This window comes from Eriocheir sinensis, chromosome 6, assembly GCF_024679095.1.
Source record: "Eriocheir sinensis breed Jianghai 21 chromosome 6, ASM2467909v1, whole genome shotgun sequence".
Lineage (NCBI taxonomy): Eukaryota > Metazoa > Arthropoda > Malacostraca > Decapoda > Varunidae > Eriocheir > Eriocheir sinensis.
Window position 1 is genome coordinate 11,016,018 of NC_066514.1, and position 17,602 is coordinate 11,033,619.

Here is a 17,602-nt window from a genome sequence, read left to right on the forward strand (position 1 = left end):
AAAAGGGTGAGTAAAAATGCCGTCACTCAAACACCTAACGCGGTGTTGGATCCAGAGGATTTTGGAGAAAGTGAAAGGGTACAAGGAGAAGGTGAGCCTAAGATTGGTGCAGCAGTAGTGACCCGAGCAGCTGCTAAGCATAAGAGTACTGTTAGGCCTCTCATGGTTACATCTCTTGGATATCTAACTAACAGCGAGGAAACATGGAAACATGGAAACATGGACTAGCAGGCAGCAGAAAGCCTGTTGGTTCATTACTAGGCTGCCTGCGTTCAGTGATTTAATCAATCCGTTTGCCACAAGAGTGGCTTGCAGGGAAGGATTAAAGCACTTGTGTACCTACTCTTGGGAACGTTCAGTTCACACCCGTTGCAGCAAAGTGGCGATCAATGCGTTTCTTGAAGGAGTTGATGGTCTCTGCGCTAACCACTTCTGCAGGAAGGCTGTTCCAGTGGCGAACAACTCTATTCGAGAAATAACTCCTGCCGATGTCGGTATTGCATCGCTTTGCTTGAATTGTTTTTCCGTTGTTTCTTGTTCTCAGGTTAGTTTGTAGCGTGAAGAGTTTGGAGTGATCAACGTTGCTGAGCTTGTTCAGGTACTTAAAGACTTGTATCATGTCTCCCCGCAGTCGTCTCTTTTCCAACGTGAAGAGGTTTAGTCGCTCGAGTCGTTCTTCATAGGGTTTCGTCCTCAGTGATGGTATCATCTTCGTGGCGCGGCGCTGTACTCTCTCAAGTAATTCAATGTCTTTCCTGTAATTAGGAGACCAGAATTGCACGGCGTATTCCAGGTGGGGCCTTACCAGCGAATTATACAAGAATAACATAACTCCTGGCGTCTTGTATTCGAAGTTCCTCGATATGAACCCAAGCATTGTATTGGCTTTCTTACAGGCGGACTTGCAGTGTTTTGTTTGTTTCAAGTCACTGCTGATGGTGACCCCGAGGTCTCTTTCCTCTTGCACAACATGTAGTGGTTCGCCACCCATGTGGTATATGTGGTTGCTGTTTCTGGATCCGATATGCATTACTTTACATTTGGTAGTGTTGAAGGACATCTGCCATTTTTCTGACCAACGAATGATCTGGTCCAGGTCTCTCTGGATATTTTCGCAGTCTGCCGTCGTGAGGGCCTTCCCACCCACCTTTGTGTCGTCGGCAAATTTTGAAAGATTGGATTTTAATCCTAGTTCTAGGTCGTTGATATATATGATGAAAAGTATGGGTCCCAGCACTGACCCCTGTGGCACTCCACTTGTGACCGGGAGCCATTCGGAGCCAGTCTTTGATCCACGCTGTCAGATCGTCGCCTAATCCCGCCGACTTAAGTTTCTTGAGGAGTCTTTCGTGTGGCACTTTGTCAAAGGCTTTCTGAAAGTCTAGATATATAACATCACTGGGGATATGATTATTCCAGTTTTCATAGATACCTTGGAAGAAGTCCAATAAATTGGTTAAGCATGAGCGCTTGTTCCTGAAACCGTGCTGAGCATCGGAAATGATGTTGTTGTCTTCAAGGAAGGAGGTCGAGAGAGACGACACCCTGCACGGCGTACGAAACTTTTGCAGGAAAACAGTGTCATTCAGCTGAACGATAACCGCGTCAGTTTTATCAAGCAGCGTGGCTTGATATATAGGCAGATTATCTCTCCCTCGGGTGAAAGGAAATTCCAGTTAGTTGTGTCTGCGAGATACAGAGAGGCTGTTCTCAAGTTAGGTCACAGTACTACTCTAGGCGGTCACATGGGAAGAACCAAGACACTCGCTCGCGTACAAGCACATTTTTATTGGCCAGGTGTGAGCCAGGAGGTAGCTAGATTTGTGAGGTCGTGCGATGTGTGTCAAAAGACTATAGATAGGGGTAGGGTTAAGCCTGCTCCCTTACAGCCACTGCCAATCATTGACTCTCCCTTTGAAAGAATAGCGGTAGATTTGGTGGGGCCGATCGAGCCCCGACCCAGCAATGGCTCCCGGTACATTCTTACGCTTGTAGGTTTTGCCACGCGTTGGGCGGAAGCGGTGCCGCTGAAGAATATTGAAACGCAAACTGTGGCTGAAGCTCTCATGACTATATTTTGCCGAGTAGGTATACCCAGACAAATACTGAGTGATCGAGGTATTCAGTTCACCTCAGGGATGATGGAGAAAGTAATCCGTCTGCTAGCGTGCAAAGGGTTACATACCACGCCCTACCATCCCATGGGGAATGGACTGTGTGAACGTTTTAACGGCACACTTAAGAAAATGCTTAAACGCATGGCTGCCGAACAACCCAAGGAATGGCCTAAGTACCTGGCTCCTTTGTTGTTCGCGTACAGAGAAGCGTTTGAGCTAATGTATGGTAGGTCGGTTAAAGGTCCGCTTCAGTTACTGAGAGAGCTGTGGGATGACAATGTACCGGACCCGGAAGTCAAGACCACATACCAATACGTGTTAGATCTAGGTGACAGGCTGAGGGAGACCTGTAACATTGCTAAGGAGGAGTTACTCAAAGCAAAACAAGTACAGAAAAGTTACTACGACAGGAAGGCAAAGTTGCGTAAGCTCAGTGTAGGAGAACAGTACCTAGTTTTGCTTCCCACAGCGAGTAACAAGCTGTTAGCTCAGTGGAAGGGACCTTACGAGGTTCAGGAGAAGGTTAATGACCTTAATTGTACTCTCCTGGTTGATGGACACCCAAAACGGTTCCATATCAACATGTTGAAACAATACTACCGGCCAGATGCAGCCGCAGGTTGCCTGCGAGAAATTGAGTATGATGAAGAGAAGGTGAGGTGTCTAGAGTTAGTTAAAACTCACTATTCTCAACCTCAGACCGTAGATGTGGGAGCGGCAGTAGTAATACAAGACGATGAGGACGGCGAGGCTCCTCTCACGGTCTGCTCTAGACAGACAGTCAGTGCATGACGTGAGGCTGGGAGGAAAGTTAACCCCAGAGGAGAGGGAACAATTAGCATCGTTGCTAGAGCGTCTGATGGCAGATTAAGATGATCAAAGTGGACACGTAGGTGGCTCGGAGACTTTATATTCACTGGTGGCAGTGAGGTGTGGGTGCAGTAAGGTGACAGGGTACTGGTGCGTGCCTAGTACCGCCGGTATAACGAGGATCAAGCCTCTACCTGTATTCCCTATAACTACACCTCACCCATCGTGAGTAGTGGGGGGGATTTTGGAGCTGCCCTGTGTAGGCCACCCGGCCTCTTGCAGTTTCCCTATGTTCTTATGTTCTTATGTTCTTATGATCTTGGGACCTTAAGATTCAGCTGAGTCGAGGAACCAAGTGACGAAAGTGTTCAGATTAGGTGGCTTTCGAGGATGGTTGGATAAGAGTTTTGCGGCATGCTTAAGATTTAAGTTGCATGGTATGGTGCATGGTGTGATAATGTAAGAAAAATTAGGCAGTTAGCCAGGAATGTATACAATAAGTTACACCATTTTTACACCTACCCACAGCTACTCCACGTCTGTCCCACCTACACTATGTATACATACATAACACCACTTACATATTGAGAATAAATGTGGCGAAGTTCGCCAAGCCCGCTCTAAAAGGTACTGGCGCCTCGCTATGGAGTTTTCCCTCTAGTTTGAGTATTAACGTAAATGTTTAGGTTTTTTTCACTCACAGGCGAGCCGTCAATTACCAGAGCAGAGGTTAACTGACATACACCGCAGTACGAGAGGGTGTTTGAAAAGTGTCAGAAAGTACTGTCAGGAATATGCTAATTCTGTAGGTGCAGGTGTAGGGCTTGTTACCAGTGTTGGTAGCTTATCACTGTGTCTCGTCTTCTCGTCACTCGCAGGCTCATAGGCGAATGAAAGAAGGTCGTAGGTTTTCTTGGAATATTGCTGAGTCACACAGAAAGCACACGATGTAGGAATAACAGCCAAATCCCTAGTTCTCGTTGTGTGTGTGTGGGGCCGCTGAGAGAGGTGGTGGTGGACTGAACTCCGCGTCCCGCGCAGCGCGTGTGTGTGTTGCCAGCTGTATAGTTACTCGTGTACGTATAGCTAGCTAATAAATAACCCATACCTCCCCTCCCCCTTCAAGCTGATAGTGGAATCTTCAGCGTGATGTCTCATCAGTCTGGCCACGTAGACGGGGTGATCGCCGGAGAGCCGGTGGGTCCCGGGGCCTGTCGTCAGGAGGTTCCGGGCACACAGGGTCCTCGTCAGGGACTGCTGCGGGGCGCAGGTGGCGGCGGTTTCTCCAAAGAAGGCGTCCACTCGGGAGGCGAACTTGAAACTGCCGCGATCGTCCGCGCTCCATCACAATGCCGACCTTGTCCCAGAGGCCAGACACAGGGTCCTGAACGCGGACGCGCTGGTTGACGAGTAGGGGGTGCGGTTGACGCGCGTGCTGGTTGTAGCGCTGTATTGCCTACTCTGTCTGTTGTGCTGCACGGCGATCGCACTCCTCCGCTTCGGCCTGCCACTGTGCCCGGAAGGAAGCGTGGTGGGCTGGAACACAGGTGCGGAGAGGGTGACCGTACAGGACTTGAGCAGGCGAGCGACCACTGCGGTTGGGAGTGTTGCGGACTTCCAGAAGGCCCCTGTCAAAGTCCTCGCAGTCTATGTTGCCCGTGGGAGCGACCTTCATGATTAGGTGTTTCACGGACTTCACGGCCGCTTCAGCATGGCCGTTAGACTGCGGGTAGTGGGGGGAAGTCACTGTATGTCGAACACCCCAGCGAGTCAGGAACTGCTTGAAAACGCTGCTTGTGAACTGGGGTCCGCCGTCGGTTCTCAGTCGCACGGGGACGCCTAAGTCGCGGAAGTAGCTCCTGAACTGGCGTATGGTGGCGGCAGCGGTAGTGTCCCTGCCGCACGGGAAGACGACTGGCCACCCAGACAGGCGGTCCGCGATGAGAAGGAATGCTTTCCCTGCCACGGAGAAGTGGTCCGCTGACACAGACTCGAAAGGTCGTGTGGGATGGTCGTCGTTCTTGTACTCCTCCTGCTGTTGACTGGGTAGAAGTGTCTGGCAGGCTTCGCAAGCGCGCACGACGTTGGTAATGTCGGCGTTTATGCCCGGCCAGAAGACTGTTTGCCCTGCACGGCGCTTTGTAGCCTCGGCTCCGCGGTGGCTGTCGTGCAAACGCTGTAGAACTAACTTGCGTAGCGCTGCTGGTACTATGACGCGCGGACCGTAGAGTAGGAGGTCACCGTCGCAGTAGAGCTCATCGCGAATCTTCCAGAATGGCAGGAGCGAGTTGTGTAGGTCGTATCGGTGGGATGGGAATGGCATACGTCTCGTCGTTGCGTGCTGCTTGCTGGAGCTCCTCTAACCGTACGTCTCCCGTCGGGTTCTGGTCCTCGGGCAAGGTAAGGGTACGCACTACCCTCAGAGTAACGGCGTCCCGGACGGAGATGTCGTGAAGCATGTCGTCGCCAGTCTCTGGATGCTTCACTGGGTGGTGGGACAGCGCGTCAGGGATGCAGAGCATCTTGCCTGCACGCCACTTGGTGGTGAAGACGTATGGCGACAGCTTCTCCTTCAGGCGCTGCAGACGAGGGTTCTCTACAGCGTCAAGGGTGTAGTGGTTCAGGATAGGGATGAGCGGGCGGTGATCCGTCACATGTTCGTAGTGGTGCAAGCCTATGAGGTAGTACTTGCACTTGTGCATCGCCCAGGTTGTAGCTAGCATCTCCAACTCGATGGTGGCGTATCGCGTCTCTGCGTCTGACAAGAAGCGGGAGCCACACTGGACCAAGCGAAGGTTGTTGCTGCCGTGGTCTTGAAGAAGTGCGTAGCCGATTCCGTAGAGACGAGATCCGTCGGTCTGCAGAATCGTGGGCAGGTGCGGGTCGAACATGGCGAGCAGCGGTGGACGCGAGAGAGCTTCCTTCACCTTGGAGAAGGCTGCCTCGTGGTCAGCAGTCCACACGAACGCACGCCGTGGGCTCATGAGGGGCCTGAGGGGTTGGGCGCTAGCAGCGATGTCGGGTGAGAACTCCGTGAGCTGGTTGACAAAGCCCATGAACGACCTCAGGTCCGTAATGTTGGCTGGCGTGGGGAAGTCTGCTATGGCGGCGACTTTCTCTGGGTCTGCCGCTATCCCGTCAGCAGATAGGATGAATCCGCAGAACTTCACTGCAGGGACGGCGAGAACAAACTTGTCAGCGTTAAATGTGATGCCGTACGCTCTGCACCTGGCCAGGACCATGTTGACTCGTCGTAGATGCTCGAGGAAGTCTTCGTCGTGGAGAAGAACGTCGTCGACTACCTTGACGCAGCGGGAGATGCCTTGCAGTGCCTCGTCTCCGCGACGACAAAAAGCATCACCCGTCGCTGCGAATCCCATCGGGCCACGTAAATATTTGTAGCGGCCGTAAGGTGTGATGAAGGTAGTGAGGTGCTGGTCTTCCTCTGCTAGCTCGAGTTGCCAGTAGCCGCACAGCGCATCGATGGTGGTGAAGTATCTTGCCTTCGGGTCTACGCTCCTGATGGCTGCGAAAGGTGTTGGCGAGGGGTGAGCAGGTCGTGACACCTGACCGTTGAGCTTCGATAGGTCAGTGGTGATCCTCACGCCGCCGTTGGGCTTGGCAACTGCAACGAGTGGGTGACACCAGGGGGCTGGAGTATCGTCGGCAGTTGCAATGATGCCCTGTGTCACCATGGTCTGCAGCTCCTTCTTCACCTCCTCCTGGAAAGCCAACGGGATCTGGCGAGGCGTGTGGATCGCGAATGGTTGTGCACCCTCACGTAGATAGATCCTCATCGGTTTGTCCGTCATGGGTTTCAGAGGTGAGGTGTTGAGGTCCGCCCGAGACATGAGCACGTCCTTGTACTCCTTGAGAAAAAACGCCCTGGCCTGTGCCGGAGTAGTAGCGGCGTTGAAGGGAAGGGCTGGTGTCGAGACGGAAGGGCTGGGTAGCGGAGGGTGAGTCGAGGGTGCGGTGGCTGGGGGTGCAGAGACCGGGACAGCGAGGGCTTCGCCGCTCTGCGCTTCGACACGCACACTCGCATGAGTGATCTCCGCGATGGGTTGCGGGAAGCGGTTGGGGATCAGTCGTAGCTCCTTGCAGGCTTGGAACGACAGCAAGGGAACGGGAACGTCATTGTGTACGTCGATCCACGCCTCTGTCGTGACATCCTTGAGGGATAACTGCACCTGCAGCGATCCAAGGGCAGGCGTCATGGGTGAGCCTTCTGCCGTGTATCTCGGGTCGGTGGGTGGTGGCTGAAGATCGCTGGTAGACAGTCCGAGCCGTGCGAGGTGCCCTGGGCCGATGATGGTCACGTCTGCTCCCGTGTCTGGCAGCATGGAAAGAGAACTCGATCCGTTGCTGTGTACGACGGTGACGATGACGGGTGGGGAAGATGCTGGCGAGGTGCGTGAAGTGGAACGGACGAGCCGAGCTCCGTTGCCCTTAGAGTCCTTTCGTGGCTGACGTGAAGACTCTTATGCACGCCCTTTGGTCTCTGCATCGCTCCCTTGGCCCTTAGACGACCTGCAGTACTGGTCATAGTGGCCCACACGCTGACATCCGCGACAGGTAGCCTTCGTGGCTGGACAGCGTGGAGTACGGGCCCAGTGGCCGCGGTTACCACAGTTGTTACACCTGGCGTCGCTGGCTGGACACTTGTCTTTCTCGTGCTTCCTTGTGCAGCAGTTGCATGTCTCCTTGAGCGTGGGAAGTGGTGGAGGCTTCTGCTTCGCCTTCTTGTGAGCTTTGTGTTGCGACGTCGCAAAAACTTGCTTTCCAGGTGGTGATGACTGAAGCTGTTGTGCGAGCCGCCTCAAAAGCATAACACTGTTGCACTTTTTTTTTTTTTTTTTTTACAACAAAGGAGGCAGCTCAAGGGCACACAAAAAAAGAAAACAATAATAAAAAAGCCCGCTACTCGCTACTCATAAAAAAGAAACAAAAGAGGTGGCCGAAAGGAAGATCAAATACGGGAGGAGAGGTGTCCTGATACCCTCCTCTTGAAAGAGTTCAAGTCGTAGGCAGGAGGAAATACAGATGAAGGAAGATTGTTCCAGAGTTTACCAGCGTGAGGGATGAAAGAGTGAAGATGCTGGTTAGCTCTTGCATAAGGAGTTTGGACAGTATAGGGATGAGCATGAGTAGAAAGTCGAGTGCAGCGGAGCCGCGGGAGGGGGGGAGGCATGCAGTTCGCAAGTTCAGAAGAGCAGTCAGCGTGGAAATATCGATAGAAGATAGAAAGAGAGGCAACATTGCGGGGGAATTTAAGAGGTAGAAGACTATCAGTATGAGGAGGAGAGTTGATGAGACGAAGAGCCTTAGCCTCCACTCTGTCCAGAAGAGCTGTGTGAGGAACTACCTCCAGAGTGAAAGTAGGGATTTTGGGGATGAGTTCTTGGATGAGTTGTTCATCCCGGACGCCCATCATGATGACCTGTTTGAGCTGCATCTCGTAACAGGCGTTGTCCCCTGCCTTACACACATCCACTGCCTCGACGAGAAGTCTAACACGGACGTAGAACTCGTTGAATTTCTCCCCGACCTCTTGCCTGCAGCTGAACAAATCCTTGCGTCGCAGGGCCTCGTTTGTCTGTTCCCTTACGAATCCCTTCAGGGTGTTGAGAACGTCTTCGACCGAAGAGGCAGTGTTGTCGGGGGTCTTGAGTCTGGTGCGAAGTGTGTGAAGCATCTCAGGGGATAAACACATCCTTAGTTGAGCGTGTTGTTTGGACAGGGGAAGGGTGGAGAGATCTATCATTGTTGCATAGTCTGTCCACTTGCTCTTCCAATCGCCGAAGTTTTGGAAGGTGACATCTTGCTGTAGCGGTGGAGGAAGTTTAGCCACGGCTTTAGGTGACTGTGAGTTGCGAGCGGGATCGTTATCGGGGGTGTGGCGTGGTGCAAGTGTCTGCTGGCCAGTAAGTGCTGCAAGTAGTGCCTTAAACTCGTCATCCCTCCGTCTTGTCTCGTCCTGGCGTCGCTGTTCCTCCTCCTGGCGTCGCTGTTCCTCCTCAAGACGTCTTTCCTTGTCTTCCTGTCGCCTTTGTGCGTCCTCAGCCCGTCGAGTTTCCTCGAAGTACTTGAGAAGCTGTGACAACTCCGTTGGTTCACCCATGGCTGCAAGTAGTCCTGACTTGGACCTCGTAGTCGACCCTGGCATGTACACTGAACAACAGCACTCTATATAAGGAAGGGATCAACTACTCGGCCTCCTATATAGACGTGTGTGTGCTTGGAATGTGTGTTAACATGTGTGCCTGGGTATGGTGTCGTCGCGTGGTGAGTCAGCTGTGAGCTGTGGTAGCCACAAAGGGAAGAAGAGCAGCCCAAGATGGCCGACTCTAGCAGCTCCGTTGCTCTCAAGGAGACTATAGAACAGGAGAGGGGGCCTCTATGGGAGACCGTGGGCGGGTGTTGGTGTATGTCGGTTGCAACAGATGGCGCAGGAGCAGCTTTGTTTACATCCAGGCGCTTCCCCCCCTCCAGACCCACCCCAACCCCCAGAACCCATCAGCAGTGTTGCTACATGGGATCAAGCAGCAAATGTTGCTACTTTTTTTTCTTCAGTCTGGTTATTTCCCATTTTAAATAAAAAAATAAAGGTAGATAAATATTAAAATGAACAGTAGGAACTATATATACTGTATATATTTACTAGGTAGATATAGCCTGACTGCATGTCATGAGTAATGCTATTATTGTTATATTATTATACCGCAATTATATTACTTTCTCTGCATGTGTGGTTAGCTGTGTTTTATGTGTTTAACCTTTCTGTATACATACTGGAATGAACCAAGGAATTGTAGCCCTACTGCCGTTCTTTAAAACTATGTAATCATGTTTTTTTCCAAACTCATTGTTTTAGCACGCACGCTGACTCCCATCAGTAATGATGATATATATACATTGAGTCATTGGTTTGTAGGGGGAAAGAGTGGGTGAATATAATTATCTTGGTCTAACTTATACTGTTTATTATACCGCTATTCGCAGCAATATCTTTCTCTGCTCCGATTGCAACGCTGCCTCGTTCAAAAATCATAACATCGCCGCGGCCGCCACGTTTACCAGCCGGAGCCTCAAATCATGTCCCTTTGTGGTGATAAAGAGGACACAGCCTGGTGTGAAGCTACATTTATTACGGAAGGATGCCAGCCGGGGTAAGTGATATATATAAATAATGATAATGTGGAAATTCTAATCATTTTCACGCTGACAGCTGTTCTGAACTTGCTAAATGCATGCCTCCCCTCCTCCCGCGGCAAGAGGCCGAATGGCCTACACACGACAGCTCCAGATTCCTCCCCATTACCACCTGTCAGCCTCGTCCATGTAGCTATCCAGTCTACTCTTAAAACAAGCTGTCGTCCCTGCACTCGCTATGTGATTGCTGAATCTATTCCATTCCCCCACCACCCTATTACTAAACCAATGCCTGCCCATTTCCCTCCTAAATCTATACTTTTCTAATTTAAGTCAATTACTGCATGTTCTATCTTGCCAAACATCGTATGCAAAAGTTAACCAGCATATTCACTCTTTCATCCCTTACACTGATAAACTCTGGAACAGCCTTCCATTGTCTGCATTTCCTCCTGCCTATAATTTGACCTTCAAGAAGAGTGTATCAAGACTCTACTTTTGTCTGTTTGGGAGTGGTGAGTAGTGGGGCTTTTTTCTAGTACGCTTTGTTGCCCTTGAGTTGTCTCCTTTGTTTAAGGAAAATAATAGTTAAATAAATGGAAGTTGGCCGCCAATGCTTCCAACACATTTTGGTGCCATATCTACAAGTGGCTGGTGACTAAGTATCTCAGCAACCTGCATGCATCTATGCCATTCCTATCATGGTGCATGGAGCAAGCTTCACATAACACTCAGACAGAGACAGCTTAATTATGGTTATATTTCAGACTCAATTTATTGCTCAGTCTATTAGGTGCAGTGCTGTTAATATTGTTAGTGGTAGTATTAGTACAATTAATGTATATTATTAGTGTTTGAAAATTATAATACTAGTATTAAGATAAACAAAAATATCAGAAATATATTTATACTCATTAATCATTATTGCTTTTCTCATTATTAATTCCTTCAATGTCCTGGCACTTTGACATCTAGTGCTTCTCTGTCTAGCAGCCAAAATTGTGGTCTTTCTGAATGTGTATGTCCTAAGTCTTCATTGGTGTAACTAGCTATATAACATAAAAATCTGCATCTCTCTCCCTTCTCACCCAGTTGTCCCCGTACATCCTTTCAGTATCCAAAGAATTTCAGTTTACCTCTTGTAATCACTTAACTAATGCAGTGCAATCCTCATCTCCATATTTTACCGTGTGGACATACTCTTTCCTTCCATGTTCCACTGTCGTATGTTATTCCACATCTAATACAACCACATCCCAACAGATCCGAACACGTTTGATATTATCCAAGAGAATGTGGCAGCTGAAGGGGAGAGTCCAAGAAAGAGGCCAAGGGTGAAGACATTTAGCCACCCCCTGAAGTACGTGGCATCATCCAACCCTCTTGGTGAGCTGCAGGAATGTGCTCCCCATTGCAGTGCACCAGCTCCATGTACTGATTTTGGTATGAATACTTCATCTAGTGTTTGTTGATTGTTGTGTTACTAATCTAATTATGGAAATTGTGAACTTAAAAGTTCACAATTTCCATACATGATTCTTTTTTCCTTGTATTTGATGATTAATCCTGACATGTATTTCCATTATCAGTAGGTAATATATAGTAACAAGACAATAATACACATTATAACAATGTATATATTATAGCCCAATGAGTGCAAGAGATCATTTACCTCATCAGTGACGCCAAGTCCAGGAGTCCTTCCCTAAATTCTTTGCCTGAATTTGTGACACTAAGTATAATAACTCATTTTAGTGATCATTTGCATCCATTTTTCACTTTGATTAAAAAATTGCCTCTCAACAGGGTTTGAACTTGATGGGGCTGGAGAAAACTCGACTCGGTCATCAAGCTCACCACAATATAGTAAGGTACCTCTTGTTCTCAGTGATAATTTATCCTCTTTAGCTACTATTCCATGTTGCTTTAACCACTACTAATGTGTTGGAAACATTACAGCTTAATAACATACCTCACATCTCTGCATACAAATTGAGTTCAATATTTAACTGTTACACCAGTAGGCTTCATATCTTAAAAAAAAGGTATGTAAAAAGGTTGACATTTTGAATGCTATATTTAAACTCTATTATGTTTCTATGGCTGTAGTACCGTTACGATTAGTCGAGTGATCAGCATATGGGTCTTATGTTTTTGATAGCATACGTTCAAATTTTGCCATAGGCTGGCAATTGATAGTAACAGTAGTGTCCACAGATACCTGCCTGTTCCTTGTTTATCCTGTTCCACTTTAAACTATGACAGGCCAATCTTTGAAGAGGTAGCATAACCTTGAAGTGCCACTAACAAACCTTTGTTCATTCTTCTGATGTGATCCTTTTTTTTTTTTTTCCCCACCCGCCTATAGCGCCGGTAGGTTTTCTTCAGGGGCCTGGCGGTCGGCCCAGGCCCGTCATGTTGCAGGCAATTTTTTTTATAGTGGCGCCATTTAGTATTGGCTCATGCTGCCCCCCGCAACTCATTTCACTTGGATGGTTTAGCAGGGCTTAAGTATGACTAACATTGCAAAAACGGGGAATTTTTAGATTTTTAGTGTGGCAACACATTGGAAAATGTTTTAGTATGGACTGAACATAAATATATATATATATATATATATATATATATATATATATATATATATATATATATATATATATATATATATATATATATATATATATATATGGAAAATGGGTGTTTTTAGATCTTGACATTATATCTGTCAAGAGTCTCCAGTTGTATCCTCTCCCCCATCTCTCCTGAAAATATTACTCTTGTCAGGCAATCTAAGTGAAGCCTTCCATCGAAGCTGGCGTGCAAACATAATGTCAACGCTTTGATTCACTGTCCTTATAGCACTGCAAATAATGCAATTACATGCACATATTTTATTATTTAGAATTGTGATTAATTGTGATTATATATTTTTTCATGTATTTTCAGACATGAAAAGTGAAAATTGCTGCACACAACAGTCTGCCGTCTGCACCGGGAGGCAAGGCAGCTCAAAGCCCAGGCTGTTACAACTCCTGGGCAGTTTTTGCCCAGAGCCAGCAATTTTTTAGATCCAATAGGGATGGATTTTTTCTGAGGTCAGGTTCAACATGCTGCAAGATGCCAAGATCTATGCCTAGTAGAAGATATGGGTTACAAGAGAGGAGGTTTGCGCTGGCCTTGTACTATCAAAGTCCAAATGCTAATAGATTTCTGAGCACAGTATTTCACTTGCCTTCAGTTTCAACACTTCACTCATGACTCAGGGGTATTTCAGTACATGTTGGCTGGAGCAAACAAACTCTGACAGCCCTGCAGCAAAGAGCACAGGCTTTGTCAAAAGAAGAGAAACTTCGTGGGATTTGCCATTATTTAGAATTACTCTTGTTACGCCAAGAATTTTTTTCCATATACTTTGCCAAATATTGCAAGTAATGCACCATTGTTGGGCTTGCTTGTTATAAATCAGATCTTGTTCAATTAACAAGCTTTGGGTGTCTGCCACTTTCCAGTTGTAATGCAAGGAATCATTTATCTTCCCTGCCAGATATCACATGTAATGCACCATTGTTGGTTTTGCCTGTTATAAATCAGATCTTGTTCAGTTAACAAGCTTTAAGTGTCTGCCACTTTCCAATTGTAATGCAAGGAATCCCCTGCCAGATATCGCATGTAATGCACCATTGTTGGTTTTGCCTATTTCAAATCAGATCTTGTTCAACTCACAAGCTTTGATTATCTGCCATTGTTTATTTCAGGTGTAATGCTTGGAAGCATTTGTTCTCTTTCCTACCCAACAGTATGCAATGCTTTATTGTGAATTTTGCCTGTTATATTTAATCTTATTCAAGTAACAAGCTTTTGGTGTCTGCCTTACCTAATATGTGCTGCAGTGACACTTGGCTTGGTTTCATAATGTGAAATACAGCTTGTAATTTCATCACACTAAGTGTCTATCATCACGTGTCTGGCATCATTAATGTGGCTTCCAGGAGTAATCTTGTTTGTATTACAGCATGCAATTTTTTTTCTGCTTTATATGATATACATAATCACATAGGTATGATATTTTTTGACACAATGTAATGGCAGTTAATATTCTTGACTAATGCATCATAAACCTTGTGAAAAATAATGCTTTTTTGAAGGGAGGGGGGGGGGGGGGAGTGGACAGAGAGTGGTTTGTTTGGTTGGCCAGTTCAAGGAGTTTCATATCAAATGATTTTATTACATCCAACTTTAATGTGTGCTAAAAACATATATTTTATTACATCCAACTTTAATGTGTGGTTCCTGCAATAAATGCTACATGTTTACTGATGTAGCCTATGAAATACATATCACTCTCTGCCCTGTAGTTTAATTGGTGTATCACATACTGCAGCATAACTTTCCTGCTGTTTTCTTACACTATGAGTTGCCTTATTTTGTCTCATTTGCTTTTATCATATGTGCCTCCGCTGCATAGTTGTGGCTACTGAGCTTAATGTCTTCATGGCCCTGACACCAAGGTCAGAGCTTGTGAGATCATACCGTGTCCTACATTCCATTTTCACCTCCAGGCTTGGCTGTCTCCCAGGACCACCAAGTTATTGCATTCCATTTAAGACAACTCATGTGTTACCTTCTTAATGTCCTCCATCATGTATTTCAGCATGTTTGATGATGCTTTGCTCTTATATTGAAGTTCCTTGCAACATTTTTCATTGTATATAACGCACCATTGTTGGTTTTGCCTGTTATAAATCTGGTCATGTTCAGTTAACAAGCTTTGAGTGTCTACCATTGTTTATTTCTGTTGTAATGCTTAGAAGCTTTTGTTCTCTGCCCTGTCAAGCAGTATGCAATGCTTGCCATTATCTGGCATTTGTACAGTTAGTATGATATTTTTACTCAGCTAAGAGCATTTTGCAAAAGTTAAAGGTAAGGCTGGGGGCATACGCTGTAGCAGCGCATGGCCTCGGTGCTCATCTCTGTAACACTGGCCCTTGAGCCTGTGGTGTTAGGGAACCCATTACCCTGGGACACAGGACCAGTGTGACATCCGGGTTACCATAGTTGCAAAGGCATTATAGTAATTTAGCATGCATAGAATGTTGTATGCTTTGCTTGTATCTAAAGCACTGGATATGCTTGGTACACACACACACACACACACACACACACATATATATATATATATATATATATATATATATATATATATATATATATATATATATATATATATATTAGCAAATGCTTTCAACATCATATTTTTCCCCCAAAAAAACATTGATATAGTGTAGATAATACCTAATAAAACATAAGAACAAATATATTTTTCTTTACCCCATTAGTAAATCATTTTACAATGAAAAAAAAATAAGTGAAGGCTGGATAGGGTGCTGTGGCAGGTACTTCAAAAATAGTAAAGCTACCCCTGAAAAGTGACGTTTTTGGTGGGCTGCAATAGATGGCGCTACTTCCGCACGCCCGAGGAATTACTACATACCACTATCTCTTCGTATATAGTCTCTTTGCCCGCGACCGACGCCAGTTGCTCTCGAGACTCTGTTAAGGTTGGGTGTAACTGACCTTGCTCTGACTCTAGTGAGTGGACTTCCCTGATCAGACTTGTAAGAACATAAGAACGCAGGAGTCTACAAGATGCCGGTAGGCCTGTGCGAGGTAGCTCCTTTGACCCTAAGCTCCCGTGTATCTAACCCCACCTAATATCGCTGTCCATTAATTTATCTAGTCTATTTTTGAATGTGACAATTGTATTGGCACTCACCACATGACTGCTAAGCCTATTCCACTCATCCACCACCCTGTTAGTAAACCAATTTTTGCCTATGTCCCTGTTGAATCTGAATTTATCCAGTTTAAACCCGTTACTTCGTGTCCTACCCGGTTATCTTACCAACAAAACCTTATGAATGTCTCCCTTATTAAAGCCCTTCATCCATTTATAAACCTCGATCATGTCTCCACGCACCCTTCGCCTTTCTAGAGAATCCAAGTTTAACTTTTTGAGTCTTCCCTCGTATGGCAAGTTTCTCAACCCCTGAATCATCTTAGTCATTCTCCTCTGCACCGATTCTAACATTTTGATATCCATTCTATAGTAAGGTGACCAGAACTGAACCGCATAGTCAAGATGAGGTCTAACTAATGCTAAATATAGTTTGAGGAAGACTTCGGGGCTTCTGTTGCTTACGCTCCTTGAAATAAATCCCAGTACCCTATTAGCTCGATTTCTAGCTTGAATGCATTGTACCCTTGGACGGAGATCAGAGCTCACTAAGACCCCTAAATCCCTCTCGCACCCAGACCTACTTATGAGAGTGTCATTTAAGCAATAGTTATGTGAGGGGTTGTTCCTACCTAAACTCAGAATACTGCACTTCCCTACATTGAACTCCATCTGCCATTTATCCGCCCAGTCATATAATCTGTTGAGTTCACCTTGGAGAATACTAGCGTCCTGATCCGACTCAATTACTCTACCGATCTTGGTATCATCTGCAAATTTACTAACATCACTACTAATTCCTGTATCTAAGTCATTGATATAAATAATAAACAAAAGTGGACCTAATACCGAGCCTTGTGGGACCCCACTCGTAACACATCCCCAGTCAGATCTTTTACCATTGATTTGCACTCTTTGCTTCCTATTGCTAAGCCACGCCTTGACCCAGTTCAAAACTTTACCCTCTACTCCGTGAGCCTGTAATTTAAGCAACAGTCGTTGGTGAGGAACTTTGTCAAACGCTTTACTAAAATCAAGATAGATTACATCATAATTTTCATCTCTGTCAACCGCCTCAATTACTTTATTGTAGAAGGACAAGAGATTGGTGAGGCATGACCTACCTTTTGTGAACCCATGCTGCGAGTCGTGAATTAAGCTATGTTTCTCTAAATGCTCCCGAATGTTCCTGGCTATTATGGACTCCAGCATCTTCCCTATAACCGATGTTAAGCTAATTGGGCGGTAGTTTGAAGCAACTGACCTGTCCCCCTTTTTAAAAATCGGTGTCACATTAGCTACTTTCCATAGGCTCGGCACATAGTATTTACCGACATCTTAAAGATGTCGGTTAGTGGTCACTGATTACATCACCTAACTCCTTTAATACCCTCGGAAATATCCCGTCAGGACCTGGCGACTTGTTCTTCTTAAGCTTATCTATCTCATCCTGAACTACTTGCCTGGTAATGATTATATCCCTCAATTTATCGCCATCCCCGCCCTCGTACACCTGAACTCTTTCCGGTATAGTCGTTCGATCCTCCTGTGTGAATACTGAAAGGAAGTAGTCGTTCAACAATGTGCTCATATTTTCGTAATTTTCTACTAGCTCCCCTGTGTTTGTTTTCAGCGGTCCAATTTTCTCCCGTGTTTTTGTTCTATACATCTGAAAGAAGCCCTTAGGATTACTTTTCGCCTCATTTGCTACTTTGATCTCATAGTTCTTTTTTGCTATCCTGGTGTTTTTCTTAACTAATCTAGATAGTTCGACGTACCGGCCCCTGAG